The 23799-nt window shown below is 45.0% G+C and overlaps 1 protein-coding gene and 1 pseudogene across 5 annotated transcripts in view; both read left to right on the top strand.

Annotated features, from left to right (window-relative positions):
- The window catches only part of LOC134735295 (mitochondrial calcium uniporter regulator 1-like), a 107508-nt pseudogene that overhangs the window by 11270 nt on the left and 72439 nt on the right, over positions 1–23799 (top strand).
- SMG6 (SMG6 nonsense mediated mRNA decay factor) overlaps positions 1–23799 on the top strand; it is a 248399-nt gene that overhangs the window by 187206 nt on the left and 37394 nt on the right. The window lies entirely within an intron of this gene.

Here is a 23799-nt window from a genome sequence, read left to right as displayed (position 1 = left end):
AGTTTATCTGGTTGACAGACAGTGAATCTATTTCCAGTTTTTAGCTGTTACGAATAAAGTTGCTGTGAATAGTTGTACACAAATCTGTTTTTGGACATGTGTTTTCACTTGAGTAAATGCGTAGGATTAGAATTGCCGAGTCAGAGATTAGATGTGCATTTTTTATTAGAGATCCCCTGGACTAAGCTTGTCCAACCCGTGGCCCACAGGCTGCACGCAGCCCAGGATGTCTTTGAATGCAGCCCAACACAAATTCGTAGACTCTCTTAAAACATTATGAGCTTTTTTGCCTCCCCTTTTTTTTAAGCTCATCAGCTATAGTTAGTGCTATTATATTTTATGCGTGGCCCAAGACATTTCTTCCATTGTGGCCCAGGGAAGCTAAAAGATTGGATACCCCTGCCCTACAGCTTTTTCCAAAGATGATTGTGTTATACTCCAACAATTATGACACTTCCCATTGCTTCACATCCTCGTTCTGGTAGGTGTGTGGTGACTGGTGATGTATCATTTTTAGCTTAATTTGTATCTCCCTGATGACTAATGAAGTTGTATACTTTTTGTTTTTTTCAGACAGGGTCTTGCTCTGTCACCCAAACCAAAGAGCAGTGGCACAATCACGGCTCACTGCAGACTTGACCTCTTGAGTTCGGGCAATCTTCCTGCCTCAGCCTCTCAAGTAGCTGGGACTACAGGTGTGTGCCACCACACTGGGCTAATTTTTTTAAAATTTTTTGTAGAAACAAGGTATTGCTATGTTGCCTACGCTGGTCTCCAGCATCTGGGCTCAAACAGTCCTCCTGCCTCACTCGCCCAAAGTGCTAGGATTATAGGCATGAGCCACCATGCCCAGCCGAAGTTGTATACTTTTTCATATGCTTACTGACCATTTTGTGTATCTTCCTTATGAAGCATCTTTTCACATCTTCTGCCCATTTTCTTGAGTTATTCTCTTTATTGATTTCCTTACGTATCCTGGATGTAAGTAATTTGTCAGATACATGTTTTGTGAATATTTTCACAAAGTCTGTGTCTTACCTATTCATTTTCTTAATATCTTTTGATAAGCAAAAGGTTTTAATTTTCATGAAATCAATTTATCATGCTTTTCTTTTATGGTTATTACTTTATGAGGGCTAAAAATCCCAAGTGATAAGGATCTTCGACTTTGTTTTCCTCTAAGCGCTATATTGAGGCTAGGCCTGGTGGCTCACGCCTGTAATCTGAGCACTTTGGGAGGTCGAGGTGGGTGGATCGCTTGAGGCCAGGAGTTCAAGACCAGCGTTACCAACACGGTGAAACCCTTTCTCTACTAAAAATATAAAAAATTGGCTGGACATGGCCGGGCACAGTGGCTCATGCCTGTAATACCAGCACTTTGGGAGGCTGAGGCAGGCGGATCACGAGGTCAGGAGATTGAGACCATGCTGGCTAACACGGTGAAACCCCGTCTCTACTAAAAATACAAAAAAATTAGCTAGGCATGGCGGCGGGCGCCTGTAGCCCCACCTACTTGGGAGGCTGAGGCAGGAGAATGGCATGAACCCAGGAGGCGGAGCTTGCGGTGAGCCGAGATCGCGCCACTGCACTCCAGCCTGGGCGACAGAGCAAGACTCCATCTCAAAAAAAAAAAAAAAAATTAGCTGGACATGGTGGTACATGCCTGTAATCCCAACTACTCAGGAGGCTGAGGTACAAGAATCACTTGAACCCAGGAGGCAGAGGTTGCAGTGCGCTGAGATTGTGCCACTGCGCTCCAGCCTGGGCAACAGAGCAAGACTCCGTCTCAAATAATAATAATAATAATAATAATTCTGGGCTGGGTGTGGTGACTAATGCCTATAATCCCAGCACTTTGGAAGGCTGAGGCAGGCGGATCACTTGAGCTCAAGAGTTTGAGACCAGCCTGGCCAGTATGGTAAAACCCTGTCTCTATTAAAAATACAAAAATTATGGCCGGCACAGTGGCTCATGCTTGTAATCCCAGCACTTTGGCAGGCGGAGGCGGGCAGATCACAAGGTCAGGAGATTGAGACCATCCTGGCTAACACAGTGAAACCCCATCTCTACTAGAAATACAAAAAATTAGCCGGGCATGGTGGCACACCTATAATCCCAGCCACTTGGGAGGCTGAGTCAGGAGAATTGCTTGAACCCGGGAGACGGAGGTTACAGTAAGCCAAGATCGTGCCACTGCACTCCAGCCTAGGCGACAGAGCAAGACTTCGTCTCAAAAAAAAAATTAGCCAGGTGGGTGCCTGTAATCCCAGCTACTCAGCAGACTGAGGCAGGAGAATTGCTTGAACCGGGAGACGGAGGTCGCAGTGAGTCGAGGTCACACCTCTGCACTCCATCCAGCCTGGGCAACAGAACGAGATTCTATGTCAAAAAAAAAAAAAAAAGTTACATTGAGCCAGGCACAGTGGCCCACTCCTATAATCTCAACGCTTTATCAGGCCAAGGCAGGAGGATCCCTTCAGTCCAGGAATTCGAGACCAGCTTGGGCAACATAGTGAGACCCCCATGACTACAAAAAAATGAAAAAATTAGCCAGACATGGTGGCCTACACCTGTGGTCCCAGCTACTTGCAACCTTGCAGGGCAAGGCTTCAGTGTGCTATGTTTGCACCACTGCACTTTAGCCTGGGCAACAGAGCAAGACCCTAGCTCAAAATTTTAAAAGACAAAAAAAGCTATGTAGATTTAGCTTTTATATTTAGGTCTATGAGACGTTTGAAATAAAATTTTTTTTTGAGACAGAGTCTCACTCTGCCATCCAGGCTGGAGTGCAGTGGCCTGATCTCGGCTCACTGCTACCTCTGCTCCCCAGGTTCGTGCCTCAGCCTCCTGAGTAGCTGGGACTACAGGTGCACACCACCATGCTTGGCTAATTTTTGTATTTTTAGTAGAGACGGGGTTTCATCATGTTGGCCAGGCTGGTCTCTAACTCCTGACCTCAAGTGATCCGCCTGCCTCAGCCTCCCAAAGTGCTGGGATTACAGGCATGAGCCACTGCGCCCATTCCTGTTGTTTTGTTTTTTGAGACAGGGTCTTACTTTGTCACCTAGGCTAGAATGCAGTGACATGGGTGACTCACTGTAGCCTCAACCTCCCAGGCTCAAGTGATCCTCCCACCTCAACCTTCCAAGAAGCTGGAACTATAAGCAAGTGCCACCACACCTGGCTAATTTTTTAATTTTTTATAGAAATGGGGTCTCACTATGTTTCCCAGGCTGCTCTTGAACTCCTGGACTCAAGTGATCCCCCTGCCTTGGCCTCCCAAAGTGCTGGAATTAACAGATATGAGCCAGTGTGCCTGGTCTTCAAATTAATTTTGTATATGGTATAATATAAGAACTAAAACTTTTCCCCCCCATATGGATATCAAGTTATATTAGCACTATTTATTGAAAAGGCATTTCTTGCCTCTACTGGATTGCTTTGGTACTTTTTTTCAAATATCAGATGAGCATATAAGCGGGGGTGTCTTATGCTTTCTGTTCTTTTTGCTTGTTTTATTAAAAAATTCTTTTTTTTTGAGACGGAGTCTCGCTCTGTCACCCAGGCTGGAGTGCAGTGGCATGATCTCGGCTCACTGCAAGCTCCGCCTCCCGGGTTGACGCCATTCTCCTGCCTCAGCCTATCCGAGTAGCTGGGACTACAGGCGCCCGCCACCACGCCCGGCTAATTTTTTTATATTTTTAGTAGAGACAAGGTTTCACCATGGTCTCGATCTCCTGACCTCGTGATCCGCCCGCCTCAGCCTCCCAAAGTGCTGGGATTACAAGTGTGAGCCACCACGCCCGGCAAAAAATTCTTAAGACAGACACTAGAATCCTTACGGGAGTAAGTTTAATTTACATATCAGTTTTGGGAGAATTGACATCTTAACAACATTTTTCTAGTTTATGAACCTAGTATAGCTAGCCTTTTACCTAGGTCTTTTATAGTTTTCATTGTACAGGTCGTATACATTGTCTGTTAAGTTTATTCCTAAATACATTTTATTTTCTATGCCATTATCAATGGAATTGTTTCTAAATTGTATTTACTGATCTTTTGCTGCTAGAATATGAAAATACAATTGACTTTTGTATATTGATGTATCCTTCAATCCTAAAGACATTTTTATTAGAATTTAATCTAGTAGTTATTTGCGCATTCTTTGGGATTTTCTGTGTTAAACAATCATGTCATCTGCAAACAGAGGCAGTTCTTTTCCGTTTTTATGCTTTGATCGTTTTTTTTCTTGCCTTAATACAGTGTCTGAGATCTCCACTAGTGAGTTGAATGGAAATGGTGAGAGCGGGCATCCTTGCTAGGACCACGTATATCTGTGGTTCCAGCTACTTGGGAGGCTGAGGGGAAAGGATCACTTGAGCCCAGGAGGCTGCAGTGAGCCATGTTCACACTACTGCACTACAGACTGGGCGACAGAGACCCCGTCTCAAAAAAAAAAAAAAAAAATTAAAAGCCATACTGGTGGCTGTCTAGAAGTATTTCATTGTGATTTTTGTTTTGTTTTGTTTTGTTTTGTTGTTGTTGTTCTCATTGTGATTTTAACTTGCATTTCCCTCATGAGTAATGATACTGAGTGCCTTTTCTTCTGCTATTGGCCATTTGAATACCCTCTTCTGGGGAGTGCCTGTTCCTGATTTTTACCCATGTTTTTCTTGGATTCTTTGTCTTTTTTCTTATTGATTTATAGAGTTTTTTTTTTTTCCAGTATTCTGAATATAAGTCCTATGTTGGATACAAGTATTGAAAATATCTTCTTGCAGTCTGTGGTTCATCTTTTCAGGGTTTTTATTTTTTTGAGGCAGAGTCTCGCTCTGTCGCTCAGGCTGGAGTGCAGTGGCGCAATCTCAGCTCACTGCAACCTCTGCCTCCTGGGTTCAAGTGATTCTCCTGCCTCAGCCTCCTGAGTAGCTGGGATTACATGTACCCGCCACCACACTCAGCTAATTTTTGTATTTTTAGTAGAGACGGGGTTTCACCATGTTGGCCAGGCTGGTCTCAAACTCCTGACCTCAAGAAACTCCTGACCTCAAGAAACTCCTGACCTCGAACTCCTGACCCCACCCACCTCAGCCTCCCAAAGTGCTGGGATTACAGGCGTGAGCCACTATGCCCAGCCATCTTTTCAGTATTAATGGTATCTTTTTATGAACACAAATCTTAGTTTAGTTAAGTCATATTTATAATTTTTTCTTGGTCGGGTACAGTGGCTCATTCCTGTAATCTCAACACTTTGGAAGGCCAAGGCGGGAGGATCCCTTGAGGCCAGGAGTTCAGTACCAGCCTGGGAAACATAGCAAGACCCTGCCTGTACAAAAAAATAAAAAGTAGCTGGGCAGGGTGGCGCATGCCCATATGTACCAACTACTCAAGAGGCTGAACTGGGAAGACTGCTTGGGCCAAGGCAGTTGAGGCTGCAGTGAGCCAAGATCATGCCACTGCACTCTAGCCTGGGCAACACAGCGAGATCCTGTCTCAAAAATAAATAAATAATAAATAGATATATTTTTATTAAAAGTTAGTGCTTTTTGTGTCTTATTTAAAAATGTGGCCAGGCACAGCGACTCACACCTGTAATCCTTGCACTTTGGGAGGCCAGGATGGGAGGATTGCTTCCATCCATGCGTTCAAGACCAACCTGGGCAACATAGCAAGACCCTGTCTCTAAAATTAAATAAATAATTACCCTGTCACGGTGGTACACGCCTAGCTCCTGAAGCAGGAGGATTGCTTGGACCCAGGAGTTCGAGGCTACAGTGAACTATGATCATGCCACTGTACTCCAGCCTAGGGGACAGAGCAAGAACCTGTCCTCCCACCTCCCCCCAAAAAAAGAGAAATGTTTTCCTATTCCAAGTGCAACATATTGGAAGGAAGATATTCTTCTATATTTTGATCTAGAAACTATATTATGTTACCTTTCACACTTAGGTCTGTGGTTCATTTTATTGAAAGATCAGTTTTCCCCACTGAACTGCAATGATGCCATGTCGTAAGTCAGATGATTATATATGTTTGGGTCTATTTCTAGACTGTATCTTCTTCCCCAAAGGTCTATTTATCTCTCCTTGTGCCATTACTATTAAATTTTTAAATATTAGTTTGAAAGTTTCCAAAGTTTGTGCCTGTTTTCACATTGACTCTTCTAGAAAGATGTTTACCAATTCCTTAGATTGGTATCCTGTTGAACTGCAGTACTTTTTGATATGTTAGGTGATTTTTTTTTCATCCTTATTAGGGCCAGTCTATACTTGTTCATATTGAGAGTTTAGATGGGCCTCTTAAGATTTTCAGGTGCAGACAAAGGGAAAAGAGGAACATTTGATTTATACTGCCAGTGTTAAACACTGTTTGCTAGAGTAGTCTAGGTTTCTCAACCTAATGTTCTTATTCTGGGTTTTTTGCCTTTATTAGAACCCATCCTCCTCAGCTATGTCTTCCTTCTGCCTCATCTGGCCACCCACACCAGCTATCAGTTAGCAGCCACAAATACTTGCTGTGTTTCCCATCAACCCTGGTAGGATCTAGTTGTGCCCTTCTTTTTATTTATGTATGTATGTATGTATTTATTTATTTATTTATTTATTTATTTATTTATTTTATTTTATTTTTGCCCAGGCTGGAGTGCAGTGGCACGATTTCGGCTCACCACAACCTCCATCTCCTGGATTGAAGAGATTCTTGTGCCTCAGCCTCCTGAGTAGCTGGGATTAGAGGCGCCTGCCACCACGCCCAACTGATTTTTGTATTTTTAGTAGAGATGGGGTTTCACCATGTTGGCCAGGATAGTCTCAAACTCCTGAGCTCAGGTGATCCACCTGCCTTGGCCCCCCAAAGTGCTGGGATTACAGGCGTGAGCCATCGTGCCTGGCCCCTGTGCCCTTCCAACTGCATCACAACCCACCTTGGTTTTTGTCTTAGTTGCCCCAAGATAAGGGTATTAATATGGTACTGCCGATAAGGTCTTGTCTGTATTCTTACTCAGCCTGAAAAGGGTTGAACACCAGTTGTCCTTTTTCTCACTCCAGTCCCACCCACTGTTAGACTTGCAGACAGTTTCCCAAAGTTTCTGGTATGGGGTTGCCTAGTACTAATGTATGCTTTCTTCATTTTTATTTATTTATTTATTTTTAGTCATTTCATTGGGAAACTGGAAGGATAGAAGAGAAGCACATGCTTAATGTCATTGTGATTAATCAAATCAATGCTAGTTTTGTTTTCGTTTTTAGGGGGTATTTTTTGTTTTGTTTTGTGATGGAGTCTCGCTCTGTCACCCAGGCTGGAGTGCAATGGCACAATCTCGGCTCACTGCAACCTCTGCCTCCTGGGTTCAAGCGATTCTCCTGCCTCAGCCTCCCAAGTAGCTGGGATTACAGGCATGCGCCACCACGCCCGGCTAATTTTTGTATTTTTTTAGTAGAGATGGGGTTTCGCCATGTTGGCCAGGCTGGTCTTGAACTCCTGACCTCAGGTGATCTGCCTGCCACAGCCTCCCAAACTGCTGAGATTACAGGCGTGAGCCACCATGCCTGGCCTCAATGCTAGTTTTTAAGAAATGAGTTTCTAGCCTTCCAGATTGAATACTTTGAAGGTCATTGTTCATTTGATAAAGGTAGGCATTGGACTTAGAATGTTCTTTCATGGGTTTATATGCGTGGGTTTGTTACTTCATAACTAGTTCCACTACTCTCCTGTGACACTCAGGAGGAGATAATTCAGTGATTGCATGAAGATGCTCCTTAAGCCTTTCTGTGTTGGGTCTCAACTCTGTAGGCTGGATATTAGTAGGGACCATACCCCAAAGGTCCAGGAAAGGAAAGATGAAAACAATGAAAGATCTGCAGATTGGAGTAGGAGTGATTATTTTGAGGCCATGGGTTTTAGGTGATCTACCTGTTTGCTTTCATTTGATAAGAATGCCATATAGCTCACTTGGCAGCTGTGTAAGAGAAACCAGTCCTGATAACCCAGAGACCCATTTAAGAATTTTGTGCTCCTGTGGAGCCAGAACCCTTTCCTAAGCCAGCTTTGTTCAAGACCCAGCTGGAGAGCAGGGATGTTTGCTGTATTCTTTGTAACTCTAGTGCATGTTATAATTTTCAGGAATTGGTAAGCAAATGAGTATTCATTTAGAAATTGGGCCTTAGGCCCAGCATAGTGGCTCATGCCTGTTACCCGAGCACTTTGTGAGGCTGAGGCGGGTGGATCACTTGAGCCCAGGAGTTCGAGTCCAACTGGGGCAAATAGTGAGGCCTTATCGCTACAAAAAATAAAAAAATATTGGCTGGGCATGGTGGCACACACCTGCAATGCTAACTATTCACTACTCAGGAGGCTGAAGTCGCGGGGAGGATCACTGGAGCCTGGGAGGCTGGGAGGTGGAGGCTGCAGTAAGCCTTGATCATGCCACTGCACAGCCTGGGTGACAGAGCAAGACTCTGTCTCTTAAAAAAGAAAATAAAAGGCTGGGCACAGTGGCTCACACCTGTAATCCCAGCACTTTGGGAAGCTGAGGCCAGTAGATCACTTGAGCTCAGGAGGTCAAGACCAGCCTGGTTAACATGGTGAAACCCCATCTCTACCAAAAATACAAAAATTAGGCATGGTGACGCATGTCTGTGGTCCCAGCTACTCAGGAGGCTGAGGCAGGGGGATTGCTTGAGCCTGGGAGGCAGAGATTGCAGTGAGCCGTGATTGCGCCACTGCACTCTAGCCTAGGTGACAGGGTGAGAGTCTGTCTCAAAAAAAAAAGTTTGGAGTTCATTACACCTGGCTTTTTTTGTTTGTTGTTTTGCTTTTTAATACAGCTAAAGTATGCAGATTTATTTAGCTTTAAGTTTTGTTCTCAATTTTCTAGTGGAATAAAAAGCACCAAAAAAATTCAATTTTTACATTTCAATTCAAATGTAAGAACTTGGAGCAGACCATTGCCTTTTTTTTTTTTTTTTTTTTTTTTTTTTGAGACAGTCTTAGTCACCCAGGCTGGAGTGCAGTGGCTTCAATTGTAAAGATACCTCCTTTTCCCAAGAGTTAGGCCTAATCAAGACTATACCTACCAATACGGAGGGGGAGGGGATAAATCACAACTAAAGACCTTGGCACTTCTGTAAGAAATTTAAATAACAAGCAGACATATAGAGATTTGTAAATATGTACTTGCCGCCAGATAAACCACAGAGAAGATACTGTATTTGTGGTCCAGGGAAGTTTAAATATTTGTGGTCAAACTTAAAATTCAACATAAAACTCTCATCTGTGATGGAAACTTTCCAGAAACTGCATGGAGCGAGTATGCAAGCTGCATAAACTCTCAAAGGCCTCTCCTCTCACCGGGCTGAGCTAGAAAAGCCTGTTCTCCTTCCTTCAGACTGTGTAGCTAACAAGCCCTTCGATCAGAGAAGGGACTCCTTGATGCTCCAGCCACCACCCAAGAAGCCTGCTCTAAGGACCTTTCGGGCCAGGCACGGTGTCTCATGCCTGTAATCCCAGCACTTTAAGAGGCCAAGGCAGGAGGATCCCTTGAACCCAGGAGTTCAAGACCAGCCTGGGCAATATAGGGAGACCCCGTTTCTATAAAAAATTAGCCAGGCATGGTGGCAGGTGTCTGTGGTCCCAGCTACTTGGGAGGCTGAAGTAGGAGGATCGCTTGAGCCCAGGAGGTCGAGGCTGCAGTGAGCTATGATCACACCACTGTACTGCATGCAACCTGGGCAACAGAGCGAGATCCTGTGATCTCAGAGGACCTCTTTGAGCAAGATAAGAAAGGACCTCTCTTTTTTGTGGCTTACACCTTCAAGTCTGATCAAATATTACCTTTCTTAGGGTCTTCTGTACACCATCTTATATAAAATAGCAATACTCTTCCCCACCCTGCCACTCTCTGTCTCCCTTACCCGACTTTTTTTCACAGTACTTCCCACTACTGTCTGCTTATTTGATTCTCAGTCTCAGAAAAATGTTAAGCTCCATGGGAACTGGAGCATTGTTTTATTCACTGCTGTATTCCTTGTGGTTTGAATAGGGCCTGCCACACCATAGCATGTGCTTAATAAATATTTATTGAATTTCAGTAGAATACATTTAGAACTCAGACTGTGAGATCAGCCTGAAACACCTAGATATCTTACTTTGTGTTCTGTGAGAGCTCTACCTGCTCCTCTGATAAGGAAACTGGCACTGAAGGTGGGTGCAGCGGCCTTCAGATGTACCAGGCAGCTCTTGCTGTAACACCTGTAGCCTACACATAGAAATGGAATCGGCGCCGCTTAATTTTCACAGTAAATACATACATAGCACTCTTTGTTTCTGGCCTTCAAATTTGTTGATGACCCTCCTGATATTGATTCCTCTGGGGTGGGAGCTCTTTCTGGGCAGCGTGCAGACTGGAGCACATGTATACACTTTGCACATTATTTTGTGACATGTAAATGCAGCCCATTTTATCCAACTTTTTGTAATTTGAGACCCTGCTTGGCTGGGGAGACTGTTGCTGCTGACCACTCCCAGGCCCGTTGGACTTGATAATGACTGATGGACTTGAGCACCTCATCAGGGTCTTTCTTCGTCTGCTTTCCTTTGCTGCTTCCACCAGATCTTTCCGTCAGTCCCCCCAACACAGAGTGCTTTATTGTTGATAATTCTTAGTATTTGGCATGAAATGTGCTTCACAAATGATGTTGATTATCTTTAAGATACCGTGTGTGTGCATGTGCATGTGTCATAGTATATCACTACTTACATAAATATATCTATAAAAGGTATAGAGAGAGCTCATAATCACATATGTCAGTAAATGCAGAAATATCTCTGAAGAACATACCAGAAACTCGCAAAAGGGCCTAAAAATCAGAGGTGGGCAGGTTTCATTTTTAAAATTCAGCCTCTGTATTGCTTGTTTTTACCATGTGCCATGTTTCTAAACTACACATTACTAAACAGCTTCGGCTTCAGTTTGGCCTGGTACTTGATTCTGAGATGCCACCGTATCTTCAGTGCCTCCCAGAACAGATGTTCTCATTGAACTCCTTTGGTACTTTGTCAGCAGCAAGAGTGGCTTTAGCTTAAGTAACAGAATTAAGTGACAGCTTTTAGTTCTGTGTCATCTTTTTTTTTTTTTTTTTGAGATGGAGTCTCACTCTGTCACCCATACTGGAATGCAGTAGTGCAGTCTCTGCTCACTGCAACCTCTGCCTCTGGGTTCAAGCAATTCTCATGCCTCAGCCTCCCAAGTAGTTGGGACTACAGATGTGCACCACCACGCCTGGCTAATTTTTGTATTTTTAGTAGAGACAGAGTTTCGCCATGTTGGTCTTGAACTCCTGACCTCAGGTGATCCACCCACCTTGGCCTCCCAAAGTGCTGCGACTATATGTGTGAGCCACTGCGTCTGCCCTTGTGTTGTCAATTATTTTTAAGTTTAGGGTGTATATAGGTTTCCCTAGTATAGGCTGGTCCAGAAATTTTGTCTCTGTTTTATCAGTATAAAGCACTGAAACTATACTTCAAAGTAGTTTATAATGGTTTGCGTGTCTATATGTGTCTTCAAAAGTAGAGTAAGCAGCATGTACAGTTATTGGATTCCTGTCTCTAAGCCTATTCTTAATCTGCTGCCTTGGAAATATTTAATAAAGAATGAGAAGGGCCACGCACGGTGGCTCACACCTGTAATCCCAGAACTTTGAGAGGCTGAGGCAGGCAGATCACTTGAGGCCAGCAATTCAAGACCAGGCTAGCCAACATGGCGAAACGCTGTCTCTACTAAAAATACAAAAATTAGCCAGGCGTGGTGGCACACGCCTATAATCACAGCTACTCACAAGGCTGAGGCACGAGAATCACTTGAACCCAGGAGGTGGAGGTTGGAGTGCGCCAAGATTGCACCACCGCACTCCAGCCTGGGTGACAAAGCGAGACTCCGTCTCAAAAAAAAAAAAAAAAAGAGAGAGCAAGACATATATTCTAACAGCAGCTTTTTGGTTTCTTTTTCAAATCCTGTGAGAATATACTACATAGACTTGGTAATCAGGAATGGAGCAGATGAGATACTGTCAACTCTAATGCTATTTTGCCAGGACAACCTGCAGAAACATACATCTTCCTGTTCTAGATAGATGTCATAGCCTTTATTGTGCTCTGTGCTAGTCATGAGAAAACTCCAGATAATTAATTTATTGTCTCTGGGGTTGAGTTTACTCTCTGAAAAATGGGGATGACAATAGTTATTTCATAAGATTTTAGTAAGGATTAAATGAGATAAAATAAGTGAAAATGCCTAGGTTTTTTTGCTCTGTCGCCCAGGCTGGAATGCAGTGGTGTAATCCTCAACTCACTGCAACCTCCAACTCCTGGATTCAAGTGATTCTACCACCTCAGCCTCCCAAGTAGCTGCAATTACAGGCGCCCGCCACCATGTGCGACTAATTTTTTTATATTTTTAGCGGAGACGGGGCTTCACTGTATTGGCCAGGCTGTTCTCAAACTCCTAACCCTCAGGTGATCCACCCACCTTGGCCTCCCAAAGTTCTGGAATTACAGGGATGAGCCACCACACCTGGCTCAGAATTTTTTTATTATTATTATTTGAGACAGAGTCTCACTTTGTGGCCCAGGCTGGAGTGCAGTGACAATCTCGGCTCACTACAACCTCTGCCTCCCAGGTTCAAGCAATTCTTCTGCCTCAGCCTCCTGAGTAGCTGGGACTGCAGGTGTGCACCTGCAGGTTAGCAGGCGTGGGCCTGGTTAATTTTTGTGTTTTTAGTAGAGACAGGGTTTCACTATGTTGGCCAGGCTGGTCTCGAACACCTGACCTCAAGTTACCCGCCCGCCTTGGCCTTTCAAAGGCTTGGGATTACAGGCGTGAGCCACTGCACCTGGCAACATTTTTAAAAATGAAAGTTTCAATATGTGTTTTCATAGTGGAGGCTGGGGATTGGAGAGTGGCTGAGACTCCACAGAGGTCCAGTTACAAGTCAGTCACACACCAGATTCCCATGTCTCCTTCTGGATCATCCTGTCATTTCTGTAGCTGTTTTCTGTAATTCATGCAAATTCTCTGTAATCCTTCGTCATTTCCATTTTCTACCCACTTAGCTGTTGCCATTATTTTGAGGCATTGGATGTAAAAAAAAAAAAAAAAAAAAAACCTGTTAGATTTATCTTGTAGGCTAAGGCTCAGAAATTGGGCAAGGTTCAGGTAGCTTTTCAGAAGGCGAGGCAGGTGTGCTTAGTTACACTATTTCAAGATTCTCCCAGAAATAGAACTCTAAAGTGAGGGCTTGGGTGCCCTTGAAGGAGAGCAACAAAATACCATTTTGGAAATAAAATTCTGCTGTCCTGGGTGTTCCAGCCCCTCCCATGCTGGCCTCCTTTCGGCACCATTCCTTTCTGCAGTCCCACCCCTCTTGGCCCTGGCACGCAGTCCCATGAACATGCCACCTGCCTTCTCTCTCTCTGGCCCCATCCATTGGCTGTTCAGTTTATTTTTTCCACATCCTCACCCTCTTCCAGCTCCAAGTTAAATAACGCTCACAGATGGCTTGTTCCATCAGAGCTGTTTAAGAACACAGGACAGTGAACTAGTGCCCAGAGGAGCTGCCCCAGCCCAAACTGCCCTTCCTATGGAGGCTCAAGACAACTGTGTCATCAGCTATCTAGAGGCCCACAGACAGTGAGCAGAAAGGCTGGCAGGTTGGGTGGTAGAATGTCTCTTTAACACTATAATCCTCTAGCAGCTAACAACTAGTTCTCACTTAGATTTACAAGTCAGAACCAGGAGCCAGATACACTGCATACTCCATTTTCCACAGAAGACGTAGTACTTCGTAGCTGGCATTTCTCCCCCACTTTTTTACAGCATGAAAACCCAACATGAAATGACAGTCCCCATTTGTGTTTGGGATCATGGTTTCAGTCCTTACTGAACCTCTTCATGAACTCCCGAGAGGTCTAGATCCCTGCCCTGCCTGACCCGAAGGGCAGGATTCCCAGCTGTCAGCGCACCCATGGGAAGACAGGGAACTTCACATGCCTATTAGGAATCCTGCAGAGTCCAGGCGCAGTGGCTCACACCTATAATCCCAGCACTTTGGGAGGCCAAGGTGGGCAGATCACCTGAGGTCAGGAGTTCAAGACTAGCCCGACCAACATGGTGAAACCCCGTCTCTACTAAAAATACAAAAATCAGCCAGGCGTGGTGGCACACGCCTGTAATCCCAGCTACTTGAGAGACTGAGGCAGGAGAATTGCTGGAACCCGGGAGGCGGAGGTTGCAGTGAGCCGAGATCGTGCAATTGCATTCCAGCCTGGGCAACAAACCAAGACTCTGTCTCAAAAAAAAAAAAAAAAAAAAATCCTGCTTAGAGAGAAGATCCCAGAATTTCTTTCACTCTTTCTTTCCTGTCAGCAGGGACACGGAGGTTTCCTGTCTGCCTTGTCATCAGCTTTGGAACATTTTCCTCCTGCATTCCCCCATGTATGTAGTGGCCTGTAAGCTTTGCCCCCTTCATGTTCCCAGCATCCTCCTTCCCTCTCTCATAATTGTCTGGGTCTGGTTAATTTTGCCCTTGTGACAGGACAGCCTTTTCCTTGTCCTCGGAGTTATTCCTGTGGGACATAAGACCTCTCTGGTCATGGTCTCCCTCTCTTTCCCTTCCTTCTTGCTCTTTCCTCTCTAACTATAGCCTTTGTAAATAGACTCCTCTGAGGTCACCGAGGAAGGGTAGTATGTGCCTTTGCTGCTATAGGACTCTCTTTTCTCTCAGTAAGCAGAGTTCCCTTGAGAGACCCCCTCCCTTCCTTTATTAAAAGGCACGTTGGTGGCTTATCTGCTTGAACTCTGGCATAACAGGGCATGGAACAATGGCATGTGCAGAGTGCTTTGGCCAAAGGGGAATTAACTTTGAGCCAGAGACAACAGTTTGAAGAAACTTCCCTTGGTAAGAAAAGAGACAAGAAGAAAAGTGATGGGGTGGAAAGGGAAAATTCTGTGGCAGAGAAGGTCTCCCTGAGAACTCAATCAGAAATCAGTATCTCCTCCTTAAGCCTGATTTTTCCACTGAGAAGTAAATACTATTCTCTCTTCTCCTCCTTCATACCTTCTCCAAGATCAAGCGTTGCCAGATAAATAATACACCCCGTTGCTTGCAAAGTAAAAGTTACTTGGATTGACAGATTTGTGGAGCCTTTGGGTGCCAAGTATCAGGAGGGAGCTTTGATTTCCATTTTCCTGTCCTCATGATGGACTTTACTCTTTACATTCAGTATAAAAGTTCAAGGCGGTGGTGCAGACAGCTTTCAGAGGTTACCCACATACAGGTCTTAACATCTGGCAGTTACTAGTTTCCTGTATTCATTCAGCTCATCAAGTAATCAGCTGAGGTTTTGCCCATATTATGTCCAGTGAAATGAAATGAATCTGAATAATAGAACTCTTTTTAGGGCAGGTATCCTGAGAAATTTTAAATTTCAGTATTTCTTTTCTTGCCTATAGCTTAGTCAGGCACCCATTCAATTTGTGTTCCTCTAAAGGCAAATTCGTCAGAACTGTTTCTTCTGTCCTGAGGGCCTTTAGGCTACTGCTGAACCTGGGCAAGTGTTATTTATTTATTTATTTATTATTTTTTGAGACGGAGTTTTGCTCTTGTTGCTCAGGCTGGAGTGCAATGGCACAGTCTTGGCTCACTGCACCCTCCGCCTCCCAAGTTCAAGCAATTCTCCTGCCTTAGCCTCCCAGGTAGCTGGGATTACAGGCACCTGCCACCATGCCCAGCTAATTTTTGTATTTTTAGTAGAGATAGGGTTTCACCATGTTGGCCAGGCTGGTCTCAAACTCCTGACCTCAGGTGATCCACCGACCTTGGCCTCCCAAAGTGCTGCGATTATAGTGTGAGCCAGCGCGCCCAGCTGAGTGTAATATTTTTTAAGTGAGAAAGACTTGAAGTAGGCTGGGCGTGGTGGCTCACACCTGTAATCCCAGCACTTTGGGAGGTTGAGGCGGGAGGATTGCTTGAGTCCAGGAGTTTGAGACCAGCCTGGGTAACATAGTGAGAACCCATCTCTACCAAAAAAAAAAAAAAAAATTAGCTGGGTGTGGTGATGCATACCTGTAGTCCCAGATGTTCAGGAGGCTGAAGTGGGAGGATCACTTGAACCTGGGAGGTTGAGGCTTCAGTGAGCCATGATCACGCCATTGCACTCAGCCTGGGCAACAGAGTGCGACCTTGTCTTCAAAAAAAAAGAAGATGACTTGAAGTAGAGACCTTTCTCAAAAGTGCCCTATACTCTTTGTGAAAGTGCCATTACCTTCATAAGAGGCCATATTATAATATAATGAACTGAGCACAAACTTTGGAGTAAGACAAATCTGGGTTCAAAGCCCAGCTTCATCACTTCATCACTTGCTTTTTCTGAGCTTTAGTTTCCTCTTCCTGTCTCACAGGATTACCATGATAATCAAATGAAATAACATAATTCCTAGTAACCATCTGTCACCACTTCGTCTACACCACAGCTTTCCCAGTAAAATGGGATATTTAGGCCACCAAGAAACTGTGATCAATGAAAATTGCAGAGGAAGTAAGATGCTGACTTGCTCTACCTGCCACTACCCTGAACCTTTTTTGTTTTTCAACCCCCTTAACCTCTTTAAAGAGCTTCTGGCATGCTCATGAGTTTTTCTTTCTAGAACTTTCCATGCCCTAAATTTGTTCAGTATGCATTTTCACTTGTGAGGACTTCTTTTCATGATAAATACCCAAGTGCTTTAGAATGTCTGGATGGTGGCCGGGCACGGTGGCTCAAGCTTGTAATCCCAGCAATTTGGGAAGCTGAGGCAGACGGAACCCTTGAAATCAGGAATTCGTGACCTGCCTGGCCAACATGGTGAAACCCTGTCTGTACTAAAAATACAAAAATTAGCCAGGCGTGCCCGGGCGCGGTGGCTCACGCCTGTAGTCCCAGCACTTTGGGAGGCCGAGGTGGGCGGATCACGAGGTCAGGAGATCAAGACCATCCTGCTTACATGGTGAAACCCTGTCTCTACTAAAAATACAAAAAATTAGCTGGGCGAGGTAGTGGGTGCCTGTAGTCCCAGCTACTCGGGAGGTTGAGTCAGGAGAATGGCGTGAACCCCGGGGGGCGGAGCCTGCAGTGAGCCAAGATCGCGCCACTGCACTCCAGCCCGGGCGACAGCGAGACTCCATCTCAAAAAAAAAAAAATTAGCCGGGCGTGGTGGCGCGTGCCTGTAGTCCCAGCTACTCGGGAGGCTGAGGCAGGAGAATGACTTGAACCTGGGAAGTGGAGGTTGCAGTGAGCTGAGATTGTGCCATTGCACTCCTGCCTGGGCTACAGAACAAGATTCCAACTGAAAAAAAAAAGAATGTGTTGATGGTGATTCTCCTGGAAGTCAAGCCTGCTTTCTCTGTGCCATCACAGAGGTGTTGCTGGCAGACTAATCTTGAGACGACTTCTTATCTCTTTGCACCAAGGCTCTTATTAAGGGGTCTTTCCTGACTTTAGATCTGGTGGTGAGTTAGCCCAAAAGAGTGTGCTCAGTCTCCTATAGGGCTCACAGGTTTGGCTTATACCCTCCAAGTGGCCCAAAGGGAGCTACAGGGTGTTGGAGACGGTCATGGGAAAGAAACAGCTCACAAGAAGAGCATGGGGCGAGAGCCAGCTGTTCCCCACTGCCTGCTGGAGCAAGCTCAGTGAGGCTGCTGACAAGAGTCCTCAGAACACTAAACAGGTGATTAAAACATCAGTATAAGTCTTTCCAAGCTTCACAGAAAGCCAAAAACTTCGTTTGGACACCAACAGAAATTTTCCGCTCTGGAGCTTTATAAACTGGTCCGCTGTTTCTTCCTCTGCTCTGTGGCCAGAGGGGAGCTCTGTGCTAATGATTCCATAAAACCCTCCAAGTCTTCCTGAGTGGCTTATCATATGAGAGTAACCCATACCACCCTTTTCCATCAGAGTAATCTCTAGCCTCTCACTGTTAGCTCACATTCTGAATCTAACCCTTCCAAAAAGGCCAAGCCCAGCTCTTGGCACTGTCCCCTATGACAGAGCTGAGCTCCTCCATCAAGCTCAGTGGCAGAACGATCCTTTCCTCCTTTCCAAGATGACTGCCCGGAATCACAGAAACCTGTAAGAATGGAAAGAGAGTAATCCCAATTCTGGGCATTCACCCAAAAGATTTGAAATCAGTTGGTTGAAGAGATGTTTGGACTCCAGGTTCACTGCAGCGTTAGTCACGATAACCAAGTTATGGAATTAGTCTGAGTGTCCATCAACAGATGAATGGATAAAGAAAAGGTGGGACATACACACAATGGAGTACTATTTGGTCTTTAAAAAGAAATTCTGTCGTTTTCAGCAACATGGGTGGAATTGAAGAGCATTATGCTAAGTGAAATAAGCCAGGCACGGAAAGACACATACCATATGTTCTCACTTACATGTGGAATCTGAGAGAGTCCAGCTCATAAAAGCAGAGAGTAGGATGGTGGCTCCAGAGGCTCGGAGATGGGGAGATGATGGTCACAGGGTTCAAAGCCTCAGTTCCATGGGAGAAAGATGGGTGTGTGTTTTTCTGAGATCTATTGAACAGCATGGTGAGCATTAAAATACAGCACTGTACATTTAAAATTGCTTTAAGAAGTCAGACGTGGTCACTCACAACTGTAATCCCAACACTTTGTGGGGCTGAGGCAGGATGATCACTTGAGACCAGGAGCTCAAACCAGCCTGGGCAACATAGTGAGACCCCATCTCTAAAAAAAAAAAAAAAATGAAATTAGCAGGGTGTGGTGGTCCATGCCTGTAGTCCCAGCTACTTGGGAGGCTGAGGCAGGAAGATCACTTGAGCCTGGGAAGTCAAGATTTCAAATTTTCTCACCACGATAAAATGATAAGTATTTGAGGTGATGGGTATGTTAATTAGCTGGGTTTAATTATTATACATTGTATTCATAAAATATATCACTTTGTACCCATGTAAATATACACAAATATAAATTGTCAATTTATAATAAAATTTTGTAAAGGACTAGGAATATAGATCTTCAGAATTATTAGCATCTTGTAGACAAGGCTCAGTGATTTGCCCAGGAGCACACGAGTTATCAGACAGTAAGAGCAGTAATTATCAGACAAGGCTCAGTCATTTGCCTGAGAGCACACAAGTTAGGAGGCTACGACAGTATCGTTCCACTAGGCCCTGCTTGTCCTAGACCTGTGGCATGTCACCCACCCAGGAGGAGTGCACCATGCCCAGAAGAGTTCAGTCTTCAAGAAATCAGCTCTGAGAGGCTGCCTTTTTCTCTTCTTCTGTGAATTTCCAGGCTAGATGAGAGCTTTCTCCTTGGGGAGATGGTGAGGGTCTCTGAAACACCTGTGAATGTTCTGGATCATGGAGAGCTGTGGCAGTTAGAACAGTCCGGCGCCTGCACTTACTAGCTACATTTCCTGAGCAAGTTACTTCTCTGTGCCTTAATTTCCTCACCTCTATAATCGAAGCAGTGACAGTATCTACTTCATGAGGTTGTGGGGATCACATGAGTTGGTTCGTGTCAAGCATTTGGCACAGTGCCTGGCTTGTAGTAACCATTCGCTCAGTGTTCGCTGTGGCTGCGAAGGGTGAGTGAGACATGCAGCAGGTTTTGTTATGTCCCGGAAGGCCGATGGCACTCTTCCAGGAAGGTAGCGCTGGTGAGCTGGTAAGAGCCTTGAATCAGGAAGTCATTTTATCTGGCTTTGGATCTTAGTTCTCCTGAGAATGTCATTTAATTTATTTGAATTTTAGTTTCCTCATCTACATCATCTGGATGTAGTAACTGCATCAAAGAGTGCAGAGGATTTCTAAATCCTAAAAGTGTCATGAAAAACATAAAGTAGGCTGGGTGCAGTGGGTCACGGCTGTAACCCCAACACTTTGGGAGGCCAGAGCAAAAGGACCCCTTGAGACCAGGAGTTCAAGACCAGTCCTGGCAACATAGTGAGGCCCCATCTCTACAAAAATAAAAATTCAAAAATTAGCTGGGCATGGTGATGCATGACTGTCGTCCCAGCCACTTGGGAGGCTGAGGCAGGAGGATTACTTGAGCCCAGGAGTTCAAGTTTGCGGTGAGCTTTGATCATGCCACTGTACTCCAGCCTGGGTGACAGAGCAAGACCCTGTCTCAAAAAAATACATAGATAGTAGTAGTGTTTGTACCTTTGAGAAACAGAGTTGCATTTTGAAGAGTCTACTAAAATTGTGACCACTGTGACCTAACAACCTTCCATCCTTTAAAGCAGTAATTCTCAGACTCAGTGTTCGTAAGCACCGGGAACACTACACACATTCTGGTCGGGCGCTGTGGCCCACACCTGTAATCCCAGCACTTTGGGAGGCTGAAGCAGGGGGATCTCTTGAGCCTGGGAGTTCAAGACCAGCCTGTGCAATATCACAAGACCCCATCTCTATAAAACATTTTTTAAAAATTAGGTGGATGTGATGGTGTGCGCCTGTATTCCCAGTTACTCGATAGGTTGAGGCTGCAGTGAGCCGTGTTCACACCACAGCACTCCAGCCTAAGTGAGAGAGCAAAACCCTGTCTCATAGAATAAAATGTTTAAAAGTACACATTCTAAGGTCCTATCTTAAGAAATACTAATTCATTGAATTCAAAGTGGAATCCACAGCCAAGGAGTAGTGTTGGGTAAAAAGAAAACAAAGTCGGGCACCAGTGGCTTATGCCTATAATCCCAGCACTTTGGTAGGCGAAGGAGGGCAGATCACTTGAGGCCAGGAGTTCAAGCCCAGCCTGGCCAACGTGGTGAAACCCCATCTCTAAAAAAAATACAAAGATTAGGCCGGGGCGGTGGCTCACGCCTGTACTTGAACACTTTGGAAGGCCCAGGCAGGCGGGTCATTTGAGGCCAGGAGTTTGAGACCAGCCTGGCCAACATGGCAAAACCTCATCTGTACAAAAAATACAAAAATTAGCTGGGTGTGGTGGCACTTGCCTGTAATCCCTGTTGCCCAGGAGGCTGAGGCAGAAGAATTGCTTGGATCTGGGAGGTGGAGATTGCAGTGAGCCAAGATTGTGCCACTGCACGCCAGCCTGGGAAACAGAGCAAGACACTGTCTCGAAAAAAAAAAAGGTAAAAATTACCTGGGCATGGTGGCAGGCGCCTGTAGTCCCAGCTACTCAGGAGGCTGAGATGGGAGGATCACTTGAGCCCGGGAGGCAGAGGTTGCGGTGAGTGGAGATCTCACCACTGCACTCCAGCCTGGGTGACAGAGTGAGACCCAGTCTCCAGAAAAAAAGAGAAAAAAGTGGAATTCTGGAATCTGCATTTTTAATAAGCTCAGCGTGTGATTGTGATACAGTTGGTTTTGAAAAAATGCCTTTTCATGTTCAGATGTGAAGAAGAGGGAACTAACACTGATTGAGCTGGTTCTGTATGGCAGCCATTTGCTGACTTACACCTTATCCCGAGCTATGGATAGGCTAGTTCGCTTTTGTTAACAAAACTTGTCTTGTCTCCAGCTATGAGGCATGGGTCATGTTTGTGATTCAGGACTCCAGAAACAGAACCTGAAAATGCAATTTAGAATGGCTTTCTACTTCAGCCCAAACCTCAGAGAATGTCTGCATACTACATTTTTTAATATGCTGTAGGGGTTCTTCTGATGTGGATGTAATTTTTTTTTTTTTTCAAAGCATGACATCAGTGCTTTGAAGAGCATTAAATCTCACTTCTTAGGAGGTATGTTTTACCTTGACCTGGTACAACAGCCTCCATGGAGTTAAGACATGCCCAGAGCGTGGCTTCTTGTGGTATCTGGTTTCACATGAGAAACTGGAGGCAGCCTGTCAAAGAGGAGTCCCTATTCCTTATTGAGTCCAAACCTCCATGAGGAGCACCCCCCAAACAGAAGGTAGCATCTCCGAGTGTGTCCGGGTGTCTGTGTTGCACAGCTTCGGGGAGCATGATTGACACAGTATAGACAGTATGGCCGCACCACCTCCGTGATATCCTCTGGGATTGTCCTGAGGCTGCCATCTGACCCCCACGGTCAATTTTTCACATCGTTCAGGTATCCATAGTGCATGTTAAATACTGCAGATAGATTTTATTTTAAGCACACACACACACACACACACACACTAGTGCCTCCCCTCAAGAATCTTACTTAGGAGAAAAAAACACGGCAGATTAATGGGAGAAAGATATTGAGAACTGTAAATAAAACCAACTGATAAAATTCATGTAACATGGCCGGGCGCGGTGGCTCACGCCTGTGGTTCCAGGACTTTGGGAGGCCGAGGCGGGTGGATCACCTGAGGTCAGGAGTTTGAGACCAGCCTGACCAACATGGGGAAGCCCCGTCTCTACTAAAAATACAAAAATTAGCTGGACATGGTGGCGGGTGCCTGTAATCCCAGCTACTCAGGAGGCTGAGGCAGGAGAATCACTTGAACACGGGAGGCAGAGGTTTCAGTGAGCCAAGATTGCGCCATTGCACTCTAGCCTGGGCAACAAGACCAAGACTCTGTCTCAACAACAACAACAAAAAAATGTATGTAACATAAACCTGAGAAGGGAATGCATTCTCAGATGAAAAATTTAGGATCCAAAGAGAACTTAATAGGTTGCAATGGGAGAAGTAAATGACAAGATGAAATCAAATAAGAGTAAATGTAAAACCCTACCCTGGTCCAAAAAGTCAGCCACATGTAGCGTGTAGCATGCAGCACAATGGTAAATAATCGGATTTCTTCAGGCATGGGGAGAAGACCTTGGTGAAGGAAAAGATGTGAAAGGGAATAGTTGGTGGAGGGCTTGTACTCCATAAAGGGAGATAGGATTTAGCAACATATGTGAAAACAATTTGGGGATTTGTTGATTAGAAGCTCACAATTGGCTGGGCACAGTGGTTGACACCTGTAGTCCCAACACTTTGGGGGGCTGAGGCAGGAGGATTCCCTAAACTTAGGGGTTCAAGACCAACTGGGGCAACATGGCGAAACCCCGTCTCTACAAAATACTTAGACAGGTGTGGTGGCACATGCTTGTAGTCCCAGCTCCTCAGGAAGTTGAGGTGGAAGGATCACCTGAGTCTGAGAAGTCAAGGCTGCAGTGAACCATGATCTCGCCACTGCACTCCAGCCTGAGCGTCAGAGCAAGACCGTGTCCCCCCTGTGAAAAGGAAAAAAGAAGCTCACAGTTTATCAGTAGTGCAAGGTGGGGGCAACAAAAGTAATGCTGTTAAGTCTATTATTAAAATTGAGTATCCCTGATAGAAATGGGAGGGGATGGTCTACTCTCTGCTCTGCTACCAGGTCACGTGGGCACTCACTGTAGGAGACACATTAGTCTTAGTGAAAGTCTTAGTGAAAGAATAAGCAGGATGTTTAGGAGACAGAGTGAGGCACAGTTGAAGGAAGTGGGACTGTTTAGCCTAGAGAAGGTGTATAACACAGCAGACCTCATAATTTGAGGCCGGTCAGATAAAAGCAGAATTAGAGTTTGTTTGTTTTTTTGTTTTTTATTTTTTTACATGGCCCCAGAGAACCGAATTAGAAGCATTGGGAGGCAGATCTGGGTTTAAAAGGTGTAAACATCTCTACCAATTAGAAAAGTCCAAAAATAGAATGGCCTTCTGGTAGGAAATGTGCCCCCTTACAGATTCAGCACAGTAACACACCTCATATAGAATGGTCAGAAAAAAAGTCTGTTAGTGTAGATAATAAAAATTACTGGCTGGACGTGGTGACTCATGCCTATCATCCCAG

The sequence above is a fragment of the Symphalangus syndactylus genome, chromosome 20, assembly GCF_028878055.3.
Source record: "Symphalangus syndactylus isolate Jambi chromosome 20, NHGRI_mSymSyn1-v2.1_pri, whole genome shotgun sequence".
NCBI classification, from domain to species: Eukaryota; Metazoa; Chordata; class Mammalia; order Primates; family Hylobatidae; genus Symphalangus; species Symphalangus syndactylus.
Note: the sequence above shows the minus strand (reverse complement) of the source record. Positions and strands in the feature narration are given on the sequence as shown.